The sequence below is a fragment of the Phyllopteryx taeniolatus genome, chromosome 7, assembly GCF_024500385.1.
Source record: "Phyllopteryx taeniolatus isolate TA_2022b chromosome 7, UOR_Ptae_1.2, whole genome shotgun sequence".
In the NCBI taxonomy this organism is placed as follows: Eukaryota; Metazoa; Chordata; class Actinopteri; order Syngnathiformes; family Syngnathidae; genus Phyllopteryx; species Phyllopteryx taeniolatus.
The window spans coordinates 13495708-13521992 of NC_084508.1; the positions used below are offsets into that span (position 1 = coordinate 13495708).

The window sequence follows — 26285 nt, forward strand, 5'->3', positions numbered from 1 at the left end:
TTAGCCTGTGATTCTCTTTGCAGAATGGAATAAAGAGACCTCCAGTCCCTTTCTCTGTCTCTCTCTCTCACTCTCGCTCTCTCTTTTGTTTACTTTGTTATCCCCTTGCTGCAGAAGCCAGTGTGACGCTTGCATACATCTTTCTGTGGGTGTAACTGTGTTTTCGTGTGTGTGTGCATCCATTTGTGTGTTTTTAGGTGTGTGTGCCTGTGTATGGCTTGTGGAGGCACAGGGCCCAGACACTTGGAATCATTTAGTGAGAATCTCGAGTGTGGGAGGAGAGGAATGTGTGCCCAGATAAAAGAAAAGAAAAAGTGAAAGAAAAGCAGAGCAAAGAGAGGGGGGCGGAGAGTGTGAGAGATGGACAGAGAGAGAGAGATGACAGAAAGCGAGAGAGTGAGAGAGAGAGACAGCGAGAGAGAGAGGGAGAAAGAGGCAGGTAAGCTAGATAGATGGAGAAAGAGTAGTTGAAGATGAAGGCGAACTGAATAGGAAATAAAGTACACAAATGCCCACTCGTACCTGCTGTTCCCCATTAAACTGATTTTCGTTATTCTTTAAATGGCTCCTGTAGCTCTTGCTGGGGGGCGGGGGGGGGGGGGGGGGGGGCGTTGGGCGAGGGGGCATCTAGTCCTATCACAATGCTGCCTACACAAATCTCACAGTGACAAGTGGCATGGAAGATGGAGAATAGATGATTTCAGGAGGAAAGAAGAGGAGTTGCTTTTATTATTGCTACAAAAAACAGCCTCAGTGAAAATTACAAATTGCACTTGTCTCAGAAACATTAAAACAAAAATACTCCTTTTATTTTTAGTTTTTGTGTGACTCCCTGCAGTGACAAGAAAAACTAAGGAATGCATTTCCTCAGAAAGCCAATGTAAATGCTAAGAAAAGCAGGCCAGGTTCCAAAATATGCCTCCAAAAATGGACTGAATTCAGATTGATTATACTTATTGTATTTAATGCTGTAATGGCACCTCACAGTGTGTCATAGTAGACCCCACATAACAGACAAATATGCCTCCTAGGGATTGTGAACAGGACAGCAGCAATCTGACGGGATGCCGAGTCCAGTACTGTGTCTCGGGTCCAGTAATATTTGCGAAAAAAGAAAAAAGTAACAGCTCATGGGGCCTTAATTAGACAGAAATCCTTGCTGACACATGATTGAAACATGAGAAACTAAAAGAAGGATATGCTCAGAAATTACACTTGAATGGTTAGATGAGCAGTCCCGGTGCAAAAATCTGACTGGATGCTTAGTAAGTAGTACAGCACGTTTGTCCTAACAATAGTGTTCAGAAAAGTAATGGTTCACTTTGTCTTTAATTCAAGACAATGTTTGCTGTGAGCATAAAAGATCACTTAAACTACAGAATATATTTTTCTCAGGAATGACGTGAATTCTAAGGTCTTGGCCCCTCGTAATGAATTTCAGTTGATAATACTGTACATGCATGTGAACAAAAAATTATGGCAGGATGGTGTAGTAATTGTTAACATCTGCCACACAGTTGAGAGGTCTTTGGTTCAAACCATGGCTCGGGCCTACATGAGTGGTGTTTGTGCTCCACATGCCTGCTTTGGTTTTCTCTAGGTGTTTCCTTCTCTTCCTCCTATATTTCAAAAGCATGTTACATTCACTGAAGATTCAAGGCCGCCACACAACAAACGACACAACCAAACGCGACTGAACAGTCGCACAGTGTGCGCGGTTCTCCAACTAGTCTTAGTGAGTGGCTGACGGTCGACCACTACTTTTGCTGCAATTCAAAATTTGAATCTCAGGTGAACGGCATCGCAATATTGCAGGTGTAATAATGACCAATCAGAATTGCCATGTTGTATCACATGAGCTTTCGCAACAAAATTACGTTTCCGGTTACCTACTGAGATCCAGCCGGCAGCCTCAAACCATATCGATACAGTATACTATATTTATAATACCAGTGTGTGTGTATGTATGTATATGTATATGTACACACACAAAGAACCCTTCAAACTTACAAATTCACACCCACGGACAATTTAGTTTGCAACGAACCTAAAAACAGCAAAACATGAAAACTCCACACAGAAGGGCCTGAGCTGAGATTCGAATCCGTGCTAACCACTCCAACACTGTGCTGCCCCATTTGATTGCATTATATTCATTTTGTTGTTGTTGTTGATGCACAATATCAGTAACATTTGCCCAATAATACTCACACAGAAGCCTCTTCTGTGTGCAACTTTCACCTCCCACATTCCCTCCTCTTGCTTCCGGTCTTGCTTCCCAGTCCTGTGCCAAGGCCAGCACCTTGCATGTAGTGTACGAGCATCCCTCACTGTTGTGTGCGTGTGTGTGTGTTCCTGAATGTGTATCTGTGGGTGTGTGTTTGGGTGGCTGCAGAGCACAGCCGGAGACTTTCCGTTGATGACTGGCTTCCTCCAGGGGAGCGCCAGGGCCTGCAGAGTCTATGCCAAAATGCACCTCTGACGGGAATCAGGAGTACAGTCAACCTCCGTTTAATGCAGGGAATGCATTCCAGACCCAGCCACAATAGGCGAAAATTGGCGCTATAAAGAGAGCATATAAAAAATTATTCTAGTTTTACCGCACCCATATGCTCTTAGCACAAACAAAACAGAAAGTGCATCGGCGACTGTGGCTCACCTTTCCCACTTGGGCATTACAGTAAATAATGTAAAGTAAAAAATAAGTATATTGCAAAAACGCATAAAACATTGCAATAAACCACAGATTTCCATATACTGGACAGTGTTTAATTCTCCTTATGTGTCACTTTTTCAGTAACCTGCAACTGGGAGTGACAAAAAAACAGCTTGAAGCCAGCTTGCTTTGCATCTTGGATTCAAAGAACTGTGCATGCAAGAGAATGAGAACAGACACTAAGGAATAGTCTAAGTTTAAATATGTGTGAAGCATATGGGAGGGGTAAAACTAAAACAATCTTTTTTTTAGATAGTCTCTAATGTACAGACTTTTACCTATTGCTTGTGGATCTAGAACAAATCCCCCATGATAAACAGCGTTCACTGGATTCTTTATTCAAGCCCTGTGTAGAGTTTTACTCACCTGTGATCATCACGTTGGGAAAAGATGTGATGAGGGAAGTGTCTACCCAGACAAACCTGCAATTGGCCTGCTGACCCAGCTGATGAGCTCTGCATTAAACGCCCGCGAACAGCAGCAAATCAGGCAGCTTTGCCCGCTATCGACAAGAAACGATCCAGAGTAAGGCCCCTATTCGCCTGCGGGTCAAGACGATCGTCAATCAATCGGAGGTATGCAGCCGTTCTCCTGTCTTCAAGGGAATTATGCACGCGGGCGACAAATAAAAAAAAAATCTAATGCTGAATTCCAGTTCAATGATGGACAGGGGGGCGATATTGACCAGGAGGGGTCACAGAATGAACTGGCTCCAGCTGACCCGTGTGGCTCCTGGCAACAAGGCGGGCACATTCAATCTCTCTTGACCCGCTCTGCTTTGACCCTTCACCCGTGGCGAGGCTGCCCCCGTGTGATCTCTCATCTCCGGGGATCAATAACTCTTGACTGTCACCTCGAGGACCACAGGACTGGAGCGTTGAGGGTGAGGCAAGAATATCGAAGGGGACTGGAAGTGGGGTACAGGCTGGCACTAGGACCTGACGCTGCAGGTCAGGTCCACTGCCTAATAATGATGATGGGGATTTGTTTTTAAATGTATTTGATGAGGGGCAATAGGTTGAAAGAATATCGGGGTATACAGTACATATCCATGTACTGAAAAAACCTTATACCACCACAAGCTTTGTTGTTTTAATGTAGTAAATAGTAGTACAGACACAGACATTAGTAATGGTGATGATTTCATAAACGAAACTGGATACATTTAGAATTAGTATTTTCCATAGATTTTCCATAGACTGAGTGTAAATGTTTTTTAAAAGTTGCATGACTTAACATTTTGAACGTACAATAGAGTGTTTTCTCTTTTAAAGGTCCTCTATTTTGGCTATTTAGACCTCCATAGAGTGACTTTCTCACATGGACTTAGTATAAAAGTTTTATTTCCAAAAACACCTTCGTTATGTCATACAAGTGTCCAGAAAAGGCCCCACTGACAGCTACTTCTGTTTGACCCAGTTTTGTATCCGCTTTGTTCATATTTGGCTAAGACCACCCCCTTTCCTCTGATTGGTTGCCTCCGTGTAGAAGACCCACTTGTGAGAGCACACGTGTTTGTTATCTTATCTTCGTTAGTGACGACGTAGATAAGTTCAAGAAATTCGAATGACCTGATTTCAAAAGTAATTATTTAAATCGATAATACATGCATATAAACCAATGAGAGTAAATAGTGAAATAATGGTTCACACTTCTGCCACACAGTTCAGATGTCCTGGGTTTGATTCTCAGCTCTGGCTCTCCTGTGTGGAGTTTGTATGTTCTCTCAGTGCTTGTGTTGGTTTTCTCTGGGTACTCTGGCTTCCACCATCATTCTAAAAACATACAGTTAGGTTCATTGAAGAATAAGCTTGTTTCAAAACTGTTTGGCGTCCATGTTTCATCTGTAGAAAGCTTTGACGGAAGGTGCAAAATGTCAGACCCTGATCAGAACATGACAAATTTGACCTTATCAGAACATGATGGGTCAGGAGGCAACATAATGGCATCCGTGGTAGACGGCGGGCCGAACCGTAGTGCGCCTTTTTGGTTCACACTTTGTAGTGTGAGAAGTTGAGGTTGTCTTTCGCATGTCTTCACATGAGCACAGTCACGTACATACATTACAATGAGGAAAATGCAGCATTAGTCTAGTTCATTGTCTGGATGGTTCACCCATGAATGTTCCTTGTTTCGTCCAAGAACACAACCTCATATAACGCTTGGTCTCATTTTCCATTCTTTTCATACCTCATGTCGGTGCATCCACAGACATGTCACGAGAGTTGCTGCGTGACTCAGACTTGTGGCTAGCGGCTGTGACTCAGAGAGGAAGGTAGGGAGGGAGGGAGGAAAGGTGTAAAGGGAGGGAGCTGAAGCTAGTAAAGGGTGGCCGAGATGAGATGTCCTCCTACCTCTAACCCCCCTTGCCTCACTCTCAGACTCGCTAACAGAGATGAGCAGCTGGCCATGAGTGGCAGCGTACCTCAACACTGCTGCCCCTCATGCTAAAAATAGTCGAACAGAAAGCCGTCTGCTGCATCTGCTCGCTATCTTGGAAAGCAGCAGCAGGATCAGGGATGGGAGTAGTCCCAGCTGTGGGCCTCGTGTGCCCGGGCAGCGTGGCGCACTGACGCTGGGTGAAAGAGCGAGCGAGAGAGAGGTGAGCAGAAGTGTCAATAACAGACAAGGGCCTTCACTCCCTTGGCGACAGCCGCATTGATCAGTGTGTCATCGCGGCATGGATTTATTTTATCCATATGTACAGCCCAGAAACAAACCGAGGCGCCCTGACTTCCAAAAGCATTGACAGGAATCAAAATATCGCTGACAGTTTGCGCACCTTCCCTGCGTCGCCTCCTCCTCCTTCTCGACGGTCTCCTCAGTGTTGAGGCATAGAAAGACAAACTCATTTCCATACAAATGGGGTGAGAGCCTGCAGCCCAGAGACCCAACGGAATTGCAAATATTTCATCTTTGCCTGGAAGCCTTGTGGTATTACTCCGCAGCTATTATCCCTTCTTGCTCATTCTTTCTCCTCTTGTTTTTTCCCCTCTTCCCACCTCACCTCCAATGTGCCTCCATGCTTGCGTTAACCCCATCCATTAGTCGGTCTTCAAAAATCCCCCCGCCCACTGTTTTTGCAGGATAACATTCCCATCCCTTCGCCTTCCATCTGCTCGTTTTATCTGTACATTCAAAAATAACCCCCACTAGAAAACCAGACCCGCTCTAAGCTTCTAATCCGGTAGCCGTGCGTGATGAACTTGGCTTCAAAGCGCCTCTGGAGAGCCACTGACGTCCGCCTGTCGACGGACGCCTGCGTGGCATCCTTCCCAGCATCTGCCCGTGCGGCGCCTATACGCTCTTACGGGGCAGAACAGCTTGCCTGGCCTCAAACCCGGGCTTGTGGCCAGCTGTCGACGCAGTCAGGGACCGTCAAGTATCTAACACACTTTTACATCGCACCTTTTCAAAACTCATAAAATGTCAGGAAAGTACACAGAGGACAGGGATAGCCATTTGACTAGGAAATTTAGTTGATCAACTATGGGGATATTTAAGAATCCATCCATATTTTTTTCCACTGCACTTCTCATTTGGGTCATTGATAAACTGGAGCCTATCCGAGTTGACTTCAGGCAAGAGGCGGTGTACACCCTCAGTCAACGGCAGGACACATATACAGTAGATCAGTGATTCTCAACTGGTGGGTCGGGACCCAAAAGCGGGTCACGGACCCATTTTGGGTGGGTTGGGAACAGCTAATAAAAAAATTAAATGTCGGTCTATTCATATTCAGATTTTTTTTTTAATACAGTACAGTAGCATACCAGGTTCCCACATGGAACACAGTTGGAAAGTGACCAGAAATGTAATGTTGCTTCCTTGCACTCTCGCCACTAGTTTACTCTGTAAGAAAAATACAGTGCAGCTCAGTCTCTGGCTGGAGGATGTCCTGGTGAGGAATACGATTTTGGCGATACAGCAAACTCATTTGAAACCGTATTTAAAAATATAATACACTGTACATGACTTTTTAGAGCCTATTTAAAAAACTTCTACTTCTATAAAAGTGGCTCACGACCTTGTAACGATAGGAAAATGCGGGTGTCAGGGTGACAACAGTTGAGAACCACTGAATAGACGACCATTTACACTCACATTTACACCTACGTACAATTTAAATCTTCAAGCAGGCGGAGAACATACAAATTCCACACAGGAAGGCGAGAGCTCACGAGTGCACAGCAAATGATTGACACCTTGTCAGTTACACCTTCTTTCTCTGATTTGGTTGTTTTTATTTCTCGGGGGTGCTGGTGTCTTAAAAATCGAATTCAGAGGTACAAGATGGGGCAAAAGATACCTATTCACAGATCATGTTCTTTTAAGTACTACTGTCAGGTCATGATGAAAGGCTTAACAAATGTGTTTTTTGGGGAAAATTGCAAACTTTCAACATCATTTTCTGTGTAGTCAGTTGTTTTAGAATTACTTGGAAGTCAACCATGGAATCGCATTGCATCACATGCATCGCATGTGACCACTGTTCCTGCATCACTGAATGTAATCCTTTCATTTGCGAAAATTATCCAGTGATAGGCATGTAATATATCGATCTTAATTTCTTGTCTGATTTCCAACCAAATTTTCAGGAGATCACATTCCCAGATTTCATTGGCTTCACTACGGGCTGTACATGATTCCCAAGAAGAGACCCCCCTCCTCCCTTGTTAAATAAGGGAGTCCTTCACATAGCTGATTGTACAAAGAGGAGCAGAGGGAGGACAAGCCAGGCCCCAGATGGACAGTGTGTAATGTTGTTAGCTATAGTTAGCCAATTTAGTCACACTGCCAGCAGCTCCCATTACATGATCTAATTCTCCCCTCTCTAGCGCTCTTCCCATCCAATTTGCCAGGGGTCCTACACAGGCCAGAGAGGATGGGGTGATGGAGGTGAAAGACAGATGGACAGATGTGTGGATGTGAAAGTAGCGGAGGAGGTCTTATATGCAGGCCATCGCTCAGGAACCTCCCCAACAATAGAAAAGGCATCAAACTTGAATAAAGACATTAATAATTCAGTCAGATTTCTTCAGGAATTTTTTTTTTTTTCTGAGTTGATCACACACACACACACACACACACACACACAAATCGATGCACTCATGCTTCCACTTCATCAACCGGCCACAACATTAGGTACACATCAACATTCCAAAGAGAAAACTGCCTTTTCAAAGACAATATGACTGACACTGTTATTCAAGTGGACGGAACTGCACTGCATAATGCTGTTTCTAATCATTTGGTTACCAGAATTAGTAATAAGCGTGTCCAAACAGCTCTTATGATGATGCAGGGCACTACAAACAACAATGAAAAATGGATTCCCATAGGAATATAAATGCCGCATTCCAGGGTCACACTGTCCCCATTATAAAACCTTTATCAACTGTACAGGAATTTTTTTTTTTAAGCAACATTTTAACTTTCTTAACTTTCACTTTCTGTACAAGAAAAACAAGTTGTGCACTGCAAAACAAAACTAAAATAAAGTAAAACTCATTATTTAAATGCCTGACTGACATGCAAAAGAAAAGGGGACAGACAGGAAGGTGTTTGAAGGGTGATATTGTCCGCGAATGGCATTTTATGAGTATTGATGAAAATAAGGTCTTGTTGTGTTGTGTAGGTTGGCATCTGCTTGGTGAAATGCATTTATGAATGTAATATGTAGACAGCATGGTGGCATAATGGTTAGAAGATCTGTGCTTGCATGGATTTTCTCCGGATACTCCAGCTTCCTCCTAAATTCCAAAAACATGTTAGGGTCAATGAAGACTCTAAACTGTCCATTCTGAAGGTGAGGATGTGATTATGAATGCTTGTTTGTCTATGTGTCCTGCGATTGGCTGGCGGCCAGTCCAGAGTTTACCCTGCCTCTTGCCCAAAGTCAGCTAGTCTTGGCTCACCGCTAACCCTAACGAGGACAAGCACTATAGCAAACGGATGGAAGAATGTAATGTACATGCACTACAGGTCTAAAGTTTTAGAACACACCAATTTTTCCAGTATTTTGCATTTAAAGTTCTGAAGTTCAAGTCCAATGAATAGCTGTTAAAAGCAAGTATATTTACCAAAAACTGAAAAATAATGTGCCTTTCAGGATTATACAAAAAGGCACAGTCTCCAGACTGAAAACCCATCAAGATGGTTTGGGATGAACTTAATGGAAGAGTGAAAGCAAAGCAACCTATAAATACCACAAATTTTGGGGAACTTCTCTCAACAGAGTTTACTGTAGCTGTTATATCTTCCCAAGGTGGCTACTTCAATGAGTCAAATGTTCAGAATACATTTTGGTTTATAGATTTCTTTTGTAGTTTGAATTATTTATTTGCTCTGTGATACCTTTCAGAGTACAACGAGACACTGACCTGCAAGAATTGGGATGAACTTTTGACCAGTGGTGTATCCATCCATCCATTTTCTGTACCGCTTAATCCTCACAAGGGTTGCGGGCTTGCTCGAGCCCATCCCAGCTATCTTTGGGTGAGAGGCGGGGTGCACCCTGTACTGGTTGCCAGCCAAATGCAGGGCACATATAAACAAACAAGCATTCACGCACACATTCACGCAATTTAGAGTCTTCAATCACCCTAACATGCATGTTTTTGGGAAGCGGGAGGAAACCGGAGTACCCGGAGAAAACCCACGCAGGCACGGGGAGAACATGCAAACTCCACACAGGCGGGGCTGGGATTTGAACCCCGGTCCTCAGAACTGTGTGCAGATGTGCTAACCAGGCACAACCATGCCACCCCAGTTGTGTATATATAATATAATTTTTAAAAAAGAGGCGTTGCTTGTTTTATACTGAGCAGTTTACACATTCACTGCCATTGACGGCTTTAGAAGTCAAATATCCATGTTAGCTGGGAAGGCTGGCAGTGAATGAGTTAAAGACACTCCTCTGTTCCAACAACCAGTTTCCAGTTCTCAGAATCTCTTCACACTTTTCCTCATTGGCATCACTGGTACATCTGTGGTGACATTCCAAAAAAAGCTAAGGAAATGGTAAAAAACCTGGGTGAGCAACAAATTTTTCCACTTCAACTTCGATCAACCTTGAGGTTCCACTCAACAACCTCTGACAGTCAATCACAATAATAATTATTATAAAGACAGACATTTTGATTCGGCTCTTGTATTGGATCTTCATCTGATTGTGCATAATGCAGTGTTTCCCAACCTGTAGTAAGCCAAGGCACATATTTTACTTCAGAAAAAGCTCACAACACACAACCAAATAAAAACAATACAATACAGTAAATAATAATTATGTACCTTCTGCTCTCTAGTGGAAGAGCATTTAATTGTTCTGCCTGTCATTATACATCACTGGCATAGATAGATGAAGAAAGATTTTCAGACCAATTTGGTGAAATTGGATCATTTCCCTGATGATCTCTCAAGGTACAGTGCTTGAGAATCACCCGTGTATGTAGAGGATGAGCCAATGTGGCTCGTAAGGCTCTTTGTTCAGCGGCCCGCGTGTGGGAGCTGCTGCTGTAGCAGGCTGGACGTCAGCTTCGTGCCTGGCAGCTTGTGCTGTTACTCATTCCAATCTCCCCAGAGGAAGGTGAGATCACTGCAGCCTTGCCACCTCCAGACTGGGTCAGAGGCGAAGAGACGGTACGGGAAGGGAAGTGCGAATCTCAGCGGGTCTGTAGAGGAGGGAGGGTGGTATGAGGCACACACAGACACACACACCATGTGCACACACGCACACGCCCATGTGGGCATGCACGCACATGGCCAACAAAAAGATTCCTGGAAGACAAACAGGCTGTTGTTTCTTTTGTGGCATGTTTTGTGCATATGTTGAGTCAAACAACATCCAGCCAGAGGTAATTATCACCTCTGTATGGAACTGTCTGCATGCGAGGAAGGGAGGTGGCAGGTACACACCCAACGCATTCATGTGTGCATGTTTGTGTTATCACGTCAAGTAAAAACAACATTTGCAAAGGATGTTGTTTGTATACTGGGCCAATGGTTGGCGATGTCACAAGGATGTTCTACCTCAAAGCAAACCACAATTATGATAATAATCATAGGGTTAAATAAATGCATTTTCACACAATACTTGTTTGTGTCTGCCTTCTCTTTCTTGTATCACAGTAGCAATCCAATTTGATGTGCACTACAATGATAATTAAGATAATTTTATCTTTCTTGTTATTTCATAAATTTGACAAAATGTGCCATCCCTCACATCTAAATAACAGATGCTGACTAAGGTAGTTTAATTTTATTCGTGTACACTACAAAGATTGCCATCATTTTGTCGCAACATGCTGTCCTTTGGGAGACGAGTAAACGCACACAAACTTCCTGTGATTGTCAAGCACAAACGACCAGGCCTCACGTGTTTGTGTGTGGGTGGCACATCTGGCACACTGGAAGCTAATAACCTGTGTGTGTGTGTGTGTGTGTGTGCGCGTGTGTGTGCCTGTATGCATGTGTGCGCGCATGTGTCTATGTGCATGCATGCACATGTTGTTTGCACACATGCTTTTTGGTAATAATAATCACTATGTGGGGACCAAAAGTATTTTTGAGGGACCAGAAATCTGGTAACCACCAAAAAGCTAATTATGTCAAGGTGCATGTGTGTGCACGTTGTTATGGTCATGCTTTCTTTGTACATGAATCTGATCAAGAAATTTGGGAGCCACCAACAAAACAAATGATGTTATCAATCAATCAGTCAAACTTTAGTTGTATAGCATTTTTCATGCATACAATGCAACCCAAAGTGCTTTACATGAAATAAAATCAACGCCCCACCACCACAAGGACACAGACACAACACACATACAGGTAAAAAAAAAAAAAAAAGATCTCATTATTACCTCAGACACACACAATCACACACATACTCGTCAAAATATATATATTTTTTAAATACCATAATACAAGTAATGAGCTACGAAACATGGGGCTGGGCACAGAGCATCCAGGTGACGAAGGAGCCCTCTGCACCAGGGCCCTACCATGGGCTGCTGACACAGACCAGCAGCATGGAGCCCCCAGTGCAGCGGCAAAGCAAGTGCCTGCACACAGCGACTGGGGACCCCACAAGGGAAGACCATGGCCACGGTCCACCGCAACTCCCACTGCAGAGGGCTCCGTCTGAACAAACATGGAAAGGCGTGAAATATTACTTAGTTCTGAACTGCAGAAAAAAACCTCCCCAAAATAGATAATAATAATAATAGACTTGTTTTCTCATGACATATTTTCTTTTCAGGCAGATACTGGCCTTTGTGAGCCTTTTGATGTCAGCAATGGAGGACGAGGACATTTCCTTATTAAACTTGTACATGTTCTGTGGTGTAATTTTTCCCCCATTTTAAAAGTCTTGATGTTTTTCCAGACAATAACGAGTGAAAATAGCGATATTAGATAAATTTGAGTAGGCTTGTTTTGTTAAAATCGATCACTGTAATGCTTCGTTGTAGAAAGGCAGCACATGATAAAAGTGCGTGCAAATTCCTTTCTGCCTATATACATGGGTTTTGTCAACTTGTTATTGTACTGATTGCATTGCTCACCTTTGAAAAAATGTTTTGGGAACATGACGTAACATAGCTGTTTGTTTTTGTGACGTTAAAGGCCTTCTGTACAATGGTGGCGTCATGTGACTGTGACAGATTTTGATGGGCATGGCTGGCTGGCGCTAGGGTTGGGCATTGATAATCCAGAATCGATTTGAACCGGGACTAACATTCCGGTTCTCCCGGAATTGTTCAAATTTAAAAATTTCGGTTCCCAGTTACAGTCCACCGACCCTGAAGAAGAAAGTGGCGAAAACCAATGAAGAAGAACCCGCACGAAGATGTGCTTGTGGCAAAAAAAAAAGGTGTCTTAACTTTGGTATAATACATGACCAGTCGCCTCAGTGCAACACTTTGAATAAGATTATATTGTGCAAAGGAGGCTTTCACGATGTGTAGAAGTCTGACGTGCTCGCAACTTCAGTCAAGTCAAATTGGGTGAATGAAACAATAAAATACGTCTATGCCAACATTGAGGCAGCTAACAAGTTGAACAGTGGGTTGCTCATTTGCACTGATGGTTTTTAACGTTTATTTTAGTCTTCAAGAGCCGATGACAGAAAATAAAAGCTTACAATTGAGCTAAAACTTCACCAAAGCTCAAACTAGAAACATTACATCACAATGAATTGGGACAAAACCATGGTAGGTTAATTGAAGACGTTGAAGGGAATGTGAGTATGAATGGTTGTTTGTTTATAGGTGCCCTGCGATTGGCTGGTGACCAGTTCAGGGTGTACCCCGCCTCTCGCCCAAAGTCAGCTGGGATAGGCTCCAGCACCCCCGTGACCCTATGACCCTAGTCATTATACGCGGTATGGAAAATGGATTGATGGAAGTTTTCATTTTGATTGTGGAGGGATTCCGCCCGACAGCAATAATACCGGGTGATTGAAAAGTAACTCCCTATTTGTAAGTACATGTAATTTATTTCTGAACTATAATTCTTACAAGAAATGAACTTGAGAAGAGTGTATTGCATGGAGTTTTATTTAAAATTCGATATGGGTGCCAGCATTAGCCACCAGTTTCTCAAGCCACCTGGGAACAGCATTAACTGATTTCACAAGGAACTCTTGTGGGATGGAAGACATAACTTCTCCTATTCGCCCTTCAAGTTCTTCCAAAGTCGTCGGTTTGGTAGAATAGACTTGCTCCTTTAATCATGGAACATATACAAAACAAATTGAGAAGAATATTACAACATATGAATAAATTATTTTAAGTTTTTTAAAATAGGGAGTTACTTTTCAATCACCCTGTATATAAAACATTAGTAAATATTTCCACTTTAGAGTATAGTACATACTTTTGTCCACACCGGCTATGTAATGAATTTGGTCTCCAGTTCTGTCGCTGAAGTCATAACAAAACATGGCGGCGTAGCGATTTGTTGATATAATAAATTGGCATTCCCAGGCCAATTCGTCATTTACCAATTGCTCCAAAATAGATTTAATTATTGTAACTCACTGTGGGGTTAATTTTCTTGAGAAAAAAAAATATATATAAAAGGGAACTTGTTCAGCAAATATACAGTTTGCCATCTGGATGCTGTAGGTCCTTTAATGTAGATGGCACGTTATTATTATGTGTTATTATGCTTTCTGAGAACATGAATCAGTGTGGTGAACAAACACTTTTGAGAGACCAAAAATCTGGTAACCACCAACAAAGCAAATGTCAAGTCAAGGTGTTTGGGTATATGTGCGTGCATCCATGCATTGACAGGGCAGTAGCATTTTCTGGTAATCATCATTGCATGAAAAAAATAAATAAATAAATCATTGCATGCGTCTGTGCTGAGCCGATTTTAGCCAAGAAGGAGGAGGAGGCTTCGTGACACAATGTTCTTCATCACAAATCAACGGGTTAACCCAAGGCAAGGTGCCACAAGGTTAATAATGTCCTGTTAGTCCCCACGGGCTGAATGAACCAATCTCTGTTTATTTGCCTGCACCACACTCCCACGACGAGCTGCAAACAGCAGGACAGAGGCGTGGAAAGAGGGAAAATGCATGTGTTGCCTGGTTGGGAACGAGAAAGACAGATGACAAATAGATGATGCTCCATTCCCACTCTGACACCCACCTACCCCACCTGCCGTGTCCTCCGTTTCACTGCAGAGAAAAATTCGAACAGTTCGGCCCACGTTTGTTTTCTCTCTTTCTCTTTTTCCCTTGTCCCTCTTTAGCTTCCTCCACATCAGACCCTGTCTGTGTTTATCTGTCTCTCTACTCATCCTCCCACTCTTCTGGTCATTGGACGGGTCAGGACGGGAGTCACGACAAGCTCTGGGATGAAGCCCCCCCCCCCTCCCCCCACTATCTGTCATTCATCACATCCCACAGTTGACAGCTACCCACTCGCACCTTCTCCTCTGCACTTCTTATATCTTGCTTCGCATGCATGTTGCACCAAGTGCACCAGTGTACATACATGTATTTATAATACAGCTATGAAATGACTACACTTCATGGGTAAAAGATAATGGTGTTTGTGCCTAAATCTTTGTAGTCATTAACCCTGGAGCCACTATTAAAAATCAACTTGTGTGGGAACATGGCACAGGAGGGAGGGAGAAAGAAGGAGAGCAAGAAGGAAAGGAAGAAAAAACTGAAATAGAGGATGGAAAACAGGGGGGGAAAGAGAGGAAAATGAAGGAATGTAGAGAATGGTAAGAATGAAGGCAGGTGCAAAAGAAGGGGAAAATGAACAAAAGAAGGTTGTCTGTGGTTTTCAGGAGGCAATGAAGGAAATGAAGAGAAAATGAGAGACGAGAGAGGTTAGGACAAAAGGGCCAAGGGAAGGGTACGAAAGAAGGCATGCGAGGAAGATGTAAAGAAGAAAAAAAGGACAGATGAAAGATTGAAGGAAAGAAAGAACAGAAAAAGATAATGGTAGATGGGTTGATGGAATAAATGATGTAAGGAAGAAAAAGAACAGAAGGGAGAAAGATTGAAGGAATGAAAGAAGAAAAAAAGAAGAAAGGGCATTACAAGAGGGTCAAACAAAAAAGATGTTAGTAAAGGAATGGAGGGAAACAAAGAAGAGGAGGTGGAAGGAAGGGGAAAAGAAAGTGATGGAAGGAGAAAATAGTAAAGGAAGACTGGAAGAATGCAAAGCAAAAGGTCAAAAGACCAGCGAGATGGAGGGAAGGAAAGAAAGAAGTGTGGGAAAGGAACAGCTGGAGAGGAAAAATGAAGGAATCAATGGGGGAAAAAATGACCTAAATATGCAAGTGTAGAAAGTAAAGAAAGAAAGACAGTGAAGAACAGAAGAAGATAATGGTAAATGAAAGAACAGGACAGGATAGAAGGAAGGAAATGAGGATGAAAGTAAAAGCAAGGAAACATGATGTAGAAATGAAAAGAAGGTGGGAAAAGAAGCTTTAGGAAGAGCAAGAAGGAAAATAAGATGGATAAACAGATGTAGCCCGAACTGATATGGCGGCAAGGAAAGAGAGGAAAAGATAAATAGAGGACAAATGAAGAAAGGGGAGCGAAACATTGAAGGAAAGAAAGAAGCATGGTGGTAGAAGGAAAGAATGAGATAAGGGAAAACGGGAGGAATTAAGCAAAAAATGGACTGTAAAAAGAAGGCAGGAAAATTTACAGTGAGGACAAACAAAAAATATGGAAAGAAGAAAGGAAAAAAAGATTAAAGAAATGAAAGACTAGAAGAAAGGAGGAAGAAATTGAATCGATGAAACAAAGAAGGAACGAAAGGAAGGCATTGGGAAATAAATATTGAAAAGGAGTTGGAAGGAAGGGAGACTGAGGGAAGGAATGAAACAAAGGAATGAAGAGATGCTACAATAGAAGAAGAGGTGGAATGAAAGAATGATAAAATGAAGGAAGCAAAACCAAATGGAAGGAACGGGGGTTGAAAAAGCTGTGGGAAGGAAAGGGAAAATTAATGAACGAAAGAATGGTAGAGGAACAGGCAAAGAGAGAATACAGTTAGGAAAATGGAGAGGTAGTAAAAACAACTTGAAGATTTAAGAAAGAAAGAAAGAAAGGGAGGGAATAAAAAAGAGAGACAAGTAGATGCAGGAAGAGAAGCAGAGAGATGAGAGGAGTGGGGTAGTGAAGGCATGACAAGTGCGTTTATCAGTGACAAAAGAAAAAGTGAATAGCAAGCAAACGTTTGGCAAGAGCCGCTGTGTCTTCTTGGTGACGGCCCTCCCAAATGTGACTTTTAGCCCGCTTGCCTTCAAGTCACACACATGGTGTACGTGCGGCGCCGCCCGCTGTCGTGACCTCAATGCACCATTCTGAGAATCACCTTCATCAGAAGTCGGCTGTGAATGACACTGATACACTAACACATGCGTTAACACGTGCCTGGCACGCCAGCCGCAGTGAATGAAAGATCATGTCATATAAATTCAGTGGAACTTTTCGGATTTCTGTTAGTGCCTAGATCAGACTACAGGATTTTCGCCTCAATATTGGTCCGATTAGTTATCACAGCCGATTTCCTCGATCAGGTCCGACAGTTTCTCGGGAACGACGAAACTTCTTGTAGTGTGACATAATCCATGACCAACGAATTGATCCTACGATTGCCCTGCAATGCCAAAATGAAAAGTCTAGCATGTTGCATGATATCTTCCGTGTAGTTTGACATAACGACAACTCGACAGCGCACCTGGACATCGACCAATAGGATAGTGTAATGTGACTGGCGCATCGCTTCCCGTGCTTGCTGTTGTCAACATACTTGCACGCCGTTTTCAACATTTATTCACGCGCACAAACCAATGTTTACCGAAACTTTAGACCATGATTTGACAGAACGCCGGCATGTTTACGTACAACCGTTAATGCTAGCACTAGCTTGCTAGGATAATTAACATTTTGTTGCCAGCTTGCGAGCCATATCATATTAAAAGCACGCGAACGTACACACACACACACGACATTGACACGGCGCGTTGTTCTCGTCGCCATGGTAACAAGTATATCCGGTCGCATTGACCAGTGACACATTTTCCGGTTCCACCTCTCCAACAGTGTTCGATTTGACAAGATAAAGCCCAGTGATCGTAAAAGACAGTGGTATTGGAACACGTCAGGTAGCCTTGACACTGTCTGACTGAGATACGGCAAGATTTTATGCCGGTAATCTGACATAGTGCAATCATTCATTCATTCCTCTTCCGTTCCGCTATCCTCATGAAAAACCTAATTTGACGTATAGTCTGATCCAGGCATAAGCCAAACCTTTTACTTCTTCTTTGTTTTTGTTTTTTTACAATTATTGCAAAAGAAGTAGGATAAGGATAAATGTTACTTTACTTGTTACTTGTATGATAGTTTAGGGCCTGATTTACTAAAATCAGCAGTGCCAGTGTAGCATAGGCCAAATAAGAGGCACTTTTCTGCTCGTGTAAACTTTTGGGAAATCCCAGAAACAAAAATTATTATAATAATAATAATTATTATTATTATTATTATTATCAATTCTACCAATTTTTGAGCTTTTGGAGCACAAACCTTTATGAAACTTAGAGCTAGTTCTTGGGTATCAATTAATGTAAAGGGCTACACAGTTTGATACACACTTTTGAAATAACAAATTTGCTGAAATTATTTGGAGGTAATGTGACTAAGTATTATTAAAAACGCCATAAATGTTTTATCTATTACTATGATTTTTTTTTTTAAATCTGTCTCATGACATTGCGCCCACTAGTTTGTCTCAACAAATGTTATTGTTTGGTCATGTGCTACAATGGAAACCTTTTTTTGGGTTGTTTAATCTTGCCATTTTCTAATTTACACAAATGCAAGTGTGATTAAATAAAAGCAACAAACAAAGGATGGGCAGATACATCCAATTGTTTTACCAAGCAAAGGATGGCTTTTAAGCAGTTGCGGTCTTCCACTAACACTTCCAATTCCATTGCTTTAAACTTCAGTTTACGTTCGTCGTAATCGTAAAACCCTGTTTTAAATAGAGTGTTCTCCACCACTTTTCACCTGTTGCCAACAATGTATGCAATTTGTTAGAATGAGTGAATGCACAATTTTGCACCCACTATTTGGGATGTTAGTAAATCAGGACCTGAGTGTGCTAAACATTCTAATGTCTCAGTAAATGTAATGGCTTATGTTTAGTACATGTGTGACAGCAGTTGAGGGACTAGTCAGGCGACCTTTCATACCGCATTCTGTGCTACACAATTTCTCCCCTTGCAAGACATCAACTAAAAAGGAATCCTTGGTGTTTCCCAGTGTACAGTAACATAGACAATACTGCCACTTTAATGATACCGACAGTTTGACTCTGCAATGGATTAATTCTATTTCCATCATTTCCTTTAAATACATGCCTTTCATCATAGAGTAGAGGTGCTTATAATCAGCGTAGGTTAGAATATGTACACACTAATGGAAAGAGAGCATATACAGTATTAGAATAAAGTGCAAACTTTTGTGCTGATGAATGAAGAGTAGGCTGTAAAAGGAGGTAGATGGGAAGCAGATGATATAAATATAAATAAATACTAAGTGGACAGATAAAGCATGTAGGAGTGTGTAAGGTTGACTAGAGTTAGACAGGAAGTGAAGTAGCTAAGAAAAAACCATAGGCGAGACTGTCAGAGTAACCATTAACACCCACCACGAGGACGTATTAACTAGGTCACCCAGTACCTTCGGGTGTCTCAGCGAGCACTGCAGTTTTCAAAGATGGGGGCCCACTTCTCTCCATTACGGCAGCATTTGGGCTCATTCATGTCCACATTAATCGCCACCAAGGGGATGCTCATTATGCAGTATCCCAACACTATGATCATTTTTTTAAGTCTTTGCATTTCCCTAGGTAAACACTTACGCTCACCTCAGCCAACACTTTTATTTGCAGCGTGTGCAGCCCGAGAATGAGGTCGACGTGTCCCTATTGACTTCTTACAAAGAAGTGCTTCTTTGGAAATGCATGATACGCTTTGACCAGACTCACCTCAACTGCTGGAAACACACACTAGTCAGTCTCATCTATGTTGGTTCCAAATGATAGTAAACATGAGGATCTCCAAGAGTTGTATAAAAGATTCCTTCTACCTTACAAAGGAAAAAAGAAGGAACGCTGCAAGGAGGAATGAAGGAGTCCTCACAACCCCTTCCTGGTCCTCAAAATCATCACCAAACTTTTGACATCATGCTTTGCAACTTAGCGTCGCCCATCTGTCTAGATCTCGGATACCTGCTTCTGATTGAGGTTCATTTGGGCAAATTCCTGAATCTGAGTGTACGAGCCCCAAAATGTCTGCTTAAAACCAAAATGACCCACTTCCTGTTCAATTTCAGGCACGGGGCATTTTTTCATGAAAGACCTGTCCACCAAATTTCTGTCTCTCGGTGAAACTGGTGTCTGGGGCTAATTTTTTCCTAACTCTCCAGGCAGCACTACTTAGAGAGTTTTCAGGGGAGTCATGTTGGGGACCACTAATACACAAACATTTTCACGAGGACACGCTTGCAAACATTGGTGGGTTTTCAGGCAAGTTGACGTCCCCAAAAATAAAATTAATTCATCAGACGAATCATAATTAAAGCTGCTCTGGCAGTCTGTTTTTCATGGTGAATCTGATCACCAAACTTTGACACCATTATCTAGATTGTGCAGGCAAATATGTTTTAAAATTTAGCATCGCCCGTCTGTCTAGGTCTAGGATACCAGCTTTCTGTTTGATCCGAGCCCGCGAATTCACCCAAAATGTTTGCCTCACTTCCTGTTCAATTTCTAGCACAGGCCAATGAAACTGGTGCCGAGGATAATGTTTTTCATACTTTCCGGAGAGTGCTACTGACATTTTTAGGGGAGCATGTTTGAGATCCCCTCAAATCCGAATATTTTTACCAGCATTTACAAGCTTGCAAAAACTGGTTTTCACGTATGTTGAGTCCCCCAAAAAGGTGATTGATTCTTCGGAAGACTCTAGTAAAGACATTTGTAGAAATTAATACAATGCAGACCTCCCCCTGGGTGGAAAGATTGTTGTCAACACAATATGTACCTGGCAAAGAGCAGTTTAAAACTAATATTTTGGTTTATAGTATTTTATTTAAGTGTACGTATTAAGAAGAATTATATCAAAGTGCCAAGTCATGGGGATTATGAAGTGAGCAAACACTATGGAACACTGGGAGATGCTGAAGTTTATTGTGTTGTGTAGAGTCTATATGAAACTGAAGTTGTCCAAATTGTAAAATCTTCTACACCTCCTCACCAAAATGTAATAATGAAATCCCCCTTTCTCCACAGAGTACTGTGTGTGCTGGAGTTTGAATGAGACTTGAATGAATGAGAACCTTGTTTGCTATTATTCCAATGTGCACCACAATGTCATGAATTCTTGCGATCCAGATGTGCCATCCATCCAAGTTTCAGGGAAAATGTACCGTTTGCACCATCCTGCTAACTAACAAACCAATTAACAGTGGTGGAACCAATATTAAGCAAATTATCATTGCCATACCTGTGAGACCCCTTCCTAAAGATCTGTAAGGTGCGTTAGACCTTCACGAAGGCCTCTGTCTAGTGATTCCCAACAACTCAGAAGTCCCCTGTCAGACTACTGAAGAACCACATGTGACCCCAAAGCCCCTGGGGGACTGCGGGGGGATGTATAAGTCCTATAGCAAAAGGTTAAATATCTGTGTCTCCTACTCCCCGCCAAGTCTGTCAGAACTGATGAAGCCCCCATTGGATCAGAGGTCTTCAAGAATCTAGACTCCAGATGCTCTTGAGTTAATCTTTAGGACAGATCATGACCTGTGAGACATTAAGGGCTTTCATAGACTGTTTTTAATTTTTTGGGTTGAGTCTTGAGACTGTGTGACTTTACTAGCCCTGCTTTTCATTTGCCTACCATAAAAAAACAACATTTTGTTAGAAAGGCTTTCATTACATTTGATTTAGTCCAATATCCATCCATCCATTTTCCGTACCGCTCATCCAATATAAGCTCTGAAATCGCAATAGATTAAGACAAATTAATGCCTCCTGCAAATAGATCCCCCCACAAAAAAAGGGTTAGAAATGATCTCAGTTTGAGCTCAAACCAAAACAGCACCACATACCAAGGCCTGTTACATTATCGATCGGATTAATTAAAGGGTGATCCCTGCACAGTAGTCAAAATAATCTTACGTCAGGTGGAGACAATGTCTTTTTGTTTGCCTCATAGCATAATTCCCTAAGTCATTTTTTAACTTACATACAGCGGTCCCTTGAGATACGAGTGATCCAACAAGTTTTTGAGATACGAGGCATCGCTTGACTGATTTTTTGCTTTGACTTGCGAGAAAGAAATTGGAGCTATAAGCGCTATAAAGCGGTGGTGAACTCAACACAAACAGCAGTTTGGTAGATAGTTACTAAAACCTTTTCAAAAAAGAGGCTTCACACTGTTTACTGATACTTTCGGTTGAACTTTACTGTAAAACAAAAAAAAACACAAAACAAAGACAATTACTTATTAATTACAATGTATTCAAAACCACCACATCCCTTCGCCCTTCGAAAGGCTTTTTCGCTTAATGCAAACAAACAATGCAAAAAGACATAGATGGGCTAATGAATAGCATTGGTGTGGTGGTGTTACACAACCTGGACATAAATAAATAACAATACTCACAGGCATATAGCACTCTTTAGCCATTGTGAAAAAGGACAAATATTAGTGCAAAATAAAGTTGAGTCGAGATTGAGTTGAGATTACTGAGCCAGTTGTGACTCCATGTCAGTAGTATACTGCCCCTGGGTGGCCAAGGCACAAAAACAGAAGGAGAGCCCAATGTCCATTGAATTGAAGCAAAAAAATTAAAATAAAAAAATATTTAATGTTTGCATTCTATTTAATTATGTTACTGAATGTTTTTATAAAGTACAATATTATATGGAAATTGTGTTTTTTTTTTTCTTCATGTCTGTGTCAGTTCTAGGTCATCCAGTGTAACTTGCAAAGGTGACTCGTGGTCCCTCTCTTCTTCTATGTTGTTCATAACTTACACTATCTGCAGTCGTTAAAATAATTCGCATTCACTTTAACTTAAAGTTGGTGAGTTTGGAGTCCTCAAAACTTCAGACACCCACATCCACTACACAGCCTGCCTTTATCATGATCCCTGACCTTTAATCTACATATATATTGTCTGTGCCATGACTACTCTTCTGAGTCAACTCCTTACTTTTATTGTGGTTTTATCATCTCCACACAGTGAGGCCCATTTGATTTTTGCATAAACGCAGTATATAAGGACAGCTCAATACAGGCAGCCAGACAAAGACGTGAGTGAGATCCAAGCATTTTCTTGTATGATTAATGCAAGATGACTCACCCATCGTGGCCTCACATCACTCATGCACATCATCGCATATCTGTATTTATTGCACGCACCCACACACGCGTTTCAGAACGCACATGGAGTCCCAGTCAAAAGTCAAATGCCTTTTGTGCATTTAATATGTCGACGCTTGATGTTAAACTCCTTTCAACCTGGGCTAGGTCTGCTTTCGCAGGACTGTCCCATATTTTACAGCGGTCTGTCATTTTTGGGATGCTTCCGAGGCGGTGCCGTCAGTTGGCACGAGTCAGCAAAAGAAAGAATTCGATGTGGGTGATCATAGACGCATAATTATTTAAACATCGACTTTTTGGAGAAAGTGAATACACTGTTACTGGATGCCCCCCCCCCCCCCCACCGACCCCACCCCAAACTACCAGGCTTTGAGACGAATGACTTGTAGTAGAAAAGCATATGTTTTTGGTCTTTCCAGCCTCTCTGTATAGAGGTCAACCTCAATTGTATTGCCTCTTTTAAACAGAGATGACACATTGGAGCAGAAGAACTGGTCTATATTCTTGAAATAAACACTGGGAACACGTCTTTTTAGTTTATTCTTCGCAAGTAACGAGAGATTGTACAAAACAGATGCACAGAAAATAATTAAAAAGGTCTTATAACACTAGATAAAATAAGATAAGATACGATAAGATAAGATGAGCCGCCTCATGATCACAAACAAATTACCTGGAACAACAAGGTAACAACAACATTGAACCACCTCCTACTTCACGTCTTCAAGCACTATTTGCATATACTGGCCACTCATGCCAGAGTAGCATCTGCTCCATTTGCACACTGTTTGAGGAGTATCTGTAACATTTGCACAACCAACATTGTCCCAGATTATCGCACTACTCGTCACTTTAAACCGCATACACTCCTTGAAGTCTCAGCGCCCCTTGCAGAATGGTCATTGAACCGGTCTATTGCAATATTAGTCATTCGAACTGCTCTAAGTGCTAGAGGACGCTGCATCTTTTTGCACAATTGTTTTTTGTCAATGTCTTTGTCTTCAAAGTGTTCTGTAAATTGACTCTCTGTTGTACTAGAGCGGCTCCAACTACCGGAGACAAATTCCTTGTGTGTTTTGGACATACTTGGCAAATAAAGATGATTCTGATTCTGAAAAAACATTATTATTATCTCATCATATGTGTCAGCTTGTTTCGAAAACAGCTACACTGACAATAGCCTTTTAAATTGTGAATGTGAAAAGTTAGTATGAATTTATCCCGTGGCAGCTGCCTGCAAGTCAACCAAAACACTGCCAATGGCTTTTTTCATTAGAAAATTGCACCCACACACATCTTACACCTTGGACTAATGGCCCGTTAATCACAGGCCAATTGTGAATGGGACATTTAGTGCAAACCGATCCCAAAGCAGCTCCACCAAAGGCAACTATGTGAACCATTACAATGCTAGTGGCTTGCACCCACACAGTGATTACACCCTGGAGAGGTTGCCAGTTATTCACAGGGAATGTTAGTTAGGAATGTTTAGTGTGAATGTATCCCACGGCAGTCATTTATGAAGATTGCATCACTACCAATGACTTTTTTTCATTATTACAACCACACGGACAGCACCCTAGACTGGTCGCCTGTCAATCTCAGGGTGATTGTGATGGGGGTATTTTATTTACAAGGCAAAGTTCTGAATCGGGGTTTAAACTAGTTTCTACAGGCCCAGTATATGACCATCTTTAGGCGACAGAACACCTGCCTAGGCTTCAAAGTTTGTTGTGAAAGCTGTAAACTCACTTGTTGAAAGTAGAAGTTAGTGAGTCATAATCATCAGTGTCAAGTTACAAAGTCTGACTGTTGTTGGACCACAACTCACATATCGGCACCATGGGCGTAGTTGACAGCACACACAGAGCACACCGCCAAACAAAAGGGTCACAAAAAGTATACTTATACTGTAGGATTCCTACAGTATGTTATCTTGCTTGCTAGATATTTGAATGGTTGAAACAAACCCACTCCTTAGTTACTGCTCAGAATTTGTGCTCACTGCTTCGCAAATGCCGTTTTTATGGAACATGGTCACGAGAACGACATATTTGCTAATTATAGATCTTACGCTCATATGTAGATTAAGGTTGTGGTCTGATTTTGGTGGCTCACAGAGGATTTTCTGATTTCATTTTGGGTTGCAGGATTCTTTAACTTTTGGAAGGACTCGGTTAGTGTTTGATTTGAAACATATCAGAGTATAGTTATAGTGATATAGTTTTTCAAGAGTCCAACTAATGTCCATAAAATGTCTCTTTGTTTTGCACACAAACTTAACTTGTCCTCTTTCATAGAGGACTAAGGAAATTACAAAGGGAACATTTGAAACCTCTTTTTTGCAACCATGTTTTACCAAATGTAAAATTGCATATTCACTCATGTTAACATATTGCGAGCGCTGTTTGCAACATGTGCAATAGTGGTGGACACTGCTGTATATAAAAAACGGTTTTGCGCTTTAAATAGCGCTAATGATTTTCACCATGGAAAATTTAGGAGTGCACCACAAGTGCAAAATGAAATTTGAAGTGATGGAATAGAAGTGTTAGTGGAGGTGGCAAACAAACATATTGCTGAGTTACGGAAAATAAATCTATTGGTCCGATCGTTTTTGGGAAGCCATGTTTTGTTGAAGTCGTTCAGGTGCATGTGAATTAGATGTATCTGCCCATACTGCATAATATTGTGTTTAAAACTTAGGTCAGCACACCCGAAAAACTACTTTGTGAGAGGCCAGCACCAATTGCCACCATGCTCTGAAATCAAATGAACCATATGCAAGGCAGAGTCAAAGTGAGTTTTGTCAGATGGCATGACTCCTTCTTGTGACTGGCTCCAAGTTAGCGTTTAGATCATTCAGAAGCTCCCAAATTGTATTGCTCAATATGTGATATGTTGCACTAATTTTCATTTCTGCCATTTCAAAAATGTTTACACAAGGGGCAGAGTTCTCGCTGCCGTCTCTCATTTTGGCACCGTTGCATGTGACGGTTTGCATCTGCCTATCAGAAGTGGTATTAAAAGACACAAAATCAGCCATTGCAATTAGTTTCAGGTTTTACAAATCACATTGCCGGTGTTAAATTAATTTATTTGCAATTACATCCTCCTGAAGGCACAAAGTGAACTGCGCGGCAACATTGCCTGTTTGGCAGATGTAATCCAGGGTGGGCATGTTTTTGCCTAAACCTTTAATAAATCAGGCCCATTCTCAACCAGTTTGCAAATTTGGTTATTTAGCTCCATGGCCACTAGGGAGAAGAACAGTTGAACGTGAGATGATGATAATTTGATTTTAAAAGTTGGCTTACTGATGAACAATTTTTTACCCCCTTCTGAAATGATGGGTATGTCCCTGATCAGCACCCACTCAAGAACCAAGTATTTGTAGTGGGTAAAAGTGGAGTACACCACCTTGCACTGTGGAAGCGACGTGTTATGCTGTGTGTCTCCGCCTGCATTTTGTCACTCACAGCTGCTCCAGTTACAAGCGGGCCTTGCACGGGTTCCGTGGGGCCCGCTGGCTAAATTAGTTTCAGCAGCAGCAGCAGGGATCAGAGTTGCAGACCCCTAACCTTTGCTTGGATTACAGAACCCTAACCCCCTCGCTCCGTCGAGGCCT

The 26285-nt window shown here is 41.9% G+C and overlaps 2 long non-coding RNA genes across 3 annotated transcripts in view; one reads left to right on the forward strand and one right to left on the reverse strand.

The window, feature by feature from the left end:
* Positions 1 to 732: 732 nt before the first annotated feature.
* On the forward strand, positions 733 to 7750 carry LOC133481351 (uncharacterized). Of its 2 annotated transcripts, XR_009789533.1 has the most exons (4): positions 733 to 3291; positions 3372 to 3599; positions 7315 to 7469; positions 7555 to 7750. It is a non-coding gene; the product is annotated as an uncharacterized LOC133481351 (long non-coding RNA). The 2 variants fall into 2 exon arrangements; XR_009789532.1 differs by having other exon boundaries at positions 7315 to 7747.
* Positions 7751 to 7807: 57 nt separating this feature from the next.
* LOC133481352 (uncharacterized) overlaps positions 7808 to 26285 on the reverse strand; it is a 28922-nt gene continuing 10444 nt past the window's right edge. The window contains exons 2-3 of the long non-coding RNA XR_009789534.1: positions 11637 to 11860; positions 7808 to 10389 (exon numbers count right to left, since the gene is read on the reverse strand). This is a non-coding gene — a long non-coding RNA (uncharacterized LOC133481352). The remainder of the gene's footprint in view (positions 10390 to 11636; positions 11861 to 26285) is intronic.